We start from the raw sequence: 3,737 nt of genomic DNA, 5'->3' as shown, positions 1-3,737 counted from the left end.
TGATTGCTCTTTGGATAATCCGGTGTTCTGCGATCACTTGTTATCAGTAATATCACTTCAGCAAAGTGGTGATGATGATTTATAGTACATTCAAGGGGGAGGGGCTACATTAGGTGCTGAAGAACAGAATACCTTGATGGCTTTATGTATATAATTGTAATGGATACTGTACTCATTAGTTCATCTATATTAATGTAATGGAATCAAATGGTTGTGTTAATTCCTTTGTATCGGTTTTTGGGCTTGTAGTTGAGTGCATCAGTTACTTGAGCAACTGGGTTGTTTCAAAGTGTTAGAACAATGATGCAAGCACATTAGAATGTCTATGAACATTACTTGTAGATCATTAAGCCATTGTTCACTTCTAGATTTCAAGGGCTAGATTCAGATGTTGCAATTCATCAGTTATCAGAGGATCATAATAGTTAAATCATTTTTTTTGTGAACTTAGTTTTGATTAGAACTTTCCACAATCCCCTTCCCCTGTTCACACAGAGAGAGAGAGAGAGAGAGAGATCATAGCAATAGGAACAAGATAAACTTACCTTATAAATGGTCAAAGTTAGATGATAATATTTCATTAAGAGACTGAGTAAAAAGGATAATTTAAAAAAGGGCTCATGTTCTCTGTGCCGCAGCGCAGGCTGCGCCCAGACACATTGGCCTGCCACACAAGGGGGCAGAGTGGTCATTGCGCCCACCCCCATGTGTCTGGGCGCAGCTTGCACCCCCGGCACAGAAAACATTCTCCCTTTAAAAAAAAATGATTTATGTGACCAATAATATAAAATACCCAATTATAGATTGGAGAACTACTAATAAAAAAAAAAGGTCTGGAGCACTCGAGCGATGTTGACTTGTAACGAACCAAAAATTGGTGTTAGAAAAAGATAACATGTAGATAAAAAGGCGAGATGGCGTTGGGAAAGAAAGTGGATAGGGCTGAGTGGTATGTATGACCTTATCCACCCAAAAGTAATAGCATCTCTCAACAAGCAACACTAAAAACACAAAAGAGAAAAATAATGAGAAGGGTTGAAAAGGCTCAATGTACCTGTCATATTAAAAATTCTAAATTGTGTAATTTGTCATTTGGGAGTATGGTTCAAGGTATCGGTATTGTATCAGCTGATACATATCAGTATCGCCAGTAGTTTATTCTGATACGATAACGATATCATATGATGTTATAAGTATAGGGGAGGGTAAATGGTTTGAGAAAACCAAAGTATTGATTTTTTTTAAGTGGCAAAATGTTCCTATCTGGCACAATACGATCGATCCATATCGGTATCGGCCAAGACCAATAGGTTACCAATATGATACCTAAGACTTTGTTTGGGAGAACTTACCATTCTTTATTAAGCATTTAATCAGACAATTTGTATTTTGTTTCTCTTCACCCATCAGGGTTAGATGGGAGTTTAAGGGAAATAGAGCTTCTTATATAATAGGGGATGATATTTATGACCCTTGATTCTTGTCACCATGAATGGATGAAGAGAAACTTTCTTTCTTCCGTTGTATCCCGTCCAAAGAGATAATGAGTAAAAAGTGACCTAGCGACTATTGGATTAGCTTCCTTTCACCTATGGTGAAGAGAGAACATCTTAAGCCATGACATCTTATCTTTGGATTGGATCAGGTGAGAGGCTGTTTTCTATAAGAGTTAGAAATTAAATTTAATGATGAGCTCACCTGCTCAAGAATCCAATCATAAGATCATATCATAATCACATCATGATAGATGAAGAGATTCTTTCTTCATCTTTGGGCAACGACGAAATACTCTCCTTAGACCATTGCCAATGATCTCATTAGTCAAGGGGCACAAATTATCCATAGTTGATGACTAGGTTTCCCCTTGAAAATCTCTCTTGCACATTTTAAGTGGGTTGTTGAACTAATGCATTCATCCCCCCCACCATAGGGGTGGGGGAGGGACTTTGACTTGAGCTGTGTTAAATCAATCTCTCTCCCTACATGGTGGTGGGTGGGTGAGAAGTGAGATAACCTTTATATTATGAATCGTTATCCTCTCCTGTTACAGCACGATGCTGTACTGCATCGTACAGTACTGCAGAGGCCATGTGGTACAATGGACCCCACATGATGCACATGACCTCTGCAGCCATCGCACGATGCAGTACAGCACCGTGCTATAATAGGAGAGAATAAAAATTCTTATATTATCACCTTTATATTATCAAGGGGGAGCATGACTTTGGCGCACATGCAGGGTAAATAAGAATATCCGTGAAAACATCATGGGAGTAGAATTTCCGTCATTCATAGGGGACGGGGCGGTACACTTAGGGGTGTAAATGAATAACTGAAATCCGTTTCCGTATCCGTGTCCGTATCCGTTTAGCACTATCTGAATCCGTCCGAAAGCTAAACGGATGCGGATACAGATAGACTGTAGCCATCCGAGAAGCTATATTTATATGTAAACAGATAAAATATCCGATCTGTATCCTTGTCCATATCCGTTTAGCACTATCCAAATCTGTCCGATAACTAATCGAATGCGGATGTGGATATAACATTATCCGAGCCAAATCCGATCCGCTTACAGCCCTAGGTACACTCCCCCCATTGAAAACTTTTCTCCTATTATCAAATATTCGGAGAGAAAAGTGGGGTCTTGTGACTCAGATGTGTGAGAAAGAAGAGAGCTTTAATTAAGGCTTTGGTCCGGAGGAAGATTGCTTGGCTAGCCTTAATTTAGGCTTTGGTCCGGAAGAGGATTGCTTGACAGCTTGTGATGTGTGGAGTGTACAACCAAATGAGTGACATAAGGCCGAAAAACCAGTGGACTGTTGGTGTCAGAAGTATAATTAGAGATCCACGAGAGTCGGGAGAAAAAGTGTTCGCACCACATAATACTCAAAGACTCTCAACCAAACACTACCTTACTATTATTAATTATTATTAATTAGTCATAGAAAATTAGAAATTATTTTCGAAGCAAGTGAGATCGGGATGTACTTGAGCTGGTTTTACTTGAATTGGAGGCTTTTCCAACTATCCCTTTAAAAACATGAACCAATAAAAAGATAAAAGCATTAAAAGTCCATTGGTATCGGTTTAGAAATCCAAGGCCCAACCTATAAAGTTAGAAGGTATACCTAAAAAAACAGAGAGAAAAAAAGCCACCCGGTCGTGGTGTGCACACTGCCCTTGCACCCTGACATATGACAGGGGTGCACAAAATGATCGATGCACCCTTGATCAGTTCTGAGGTTTCAGATGGGTGTGATGGTCATTTTGCACGTCCATGTGTCAGGGTGTAAGGGCTGTAAGGGTTGGGTGTGTTGCGTGATCGGATGGCTGTCTCTTTTCCAAAAAAAATATTCTGATTAGTGGGGAGGCCTTAGAGACTATAAATGATCAGTTGAAAATCTTGCACCCAAACATAGGAGCTTGGTCCTCTCCTATCAAGGTACGGTGGCCTGCGGGTGGGGGGGTGGGAGGGGAATAATATGATGTACATATCCGATGGGGCGAAAGTCGAACATGCGATTTCTCCCAAGACTTAGTAGGCTAGCGCTTTACTGCACTGGCAGCCACCATCACTCCAAGAGGCGTTTCCCCAATTGGGAAGGAAGTTGAGGGGTGTTTCAAAAATGAGAAACTCATGTTGACCCTTTTAGTATAACATAATTTTTTTTCAATGAGGGTAAATCTTATCATTTCACATAAAATTGAATTAAATAATTTTAATTTTTAAAAAT

The sequence above is a fragment of the Telopea speciosissima genome, chromosome 8, assembly GCF_018873765.1.
Source record: "Telopea speciosissima isolate NSW1024214 ecotype Mountain lineage chromosome 8, Tspe_v1, whole genome shotgun sequence".
Taxonomy (NCBI): domain Eukaryota; kingdom Viridiplantae; phylum Streptophyta; class Magnoliopsida; order Proteales; family Proteaceae; genus Telopea; species Telopea speciosissima.
This window is presented reverse-complemented; position numbering follows the sequence as displayed.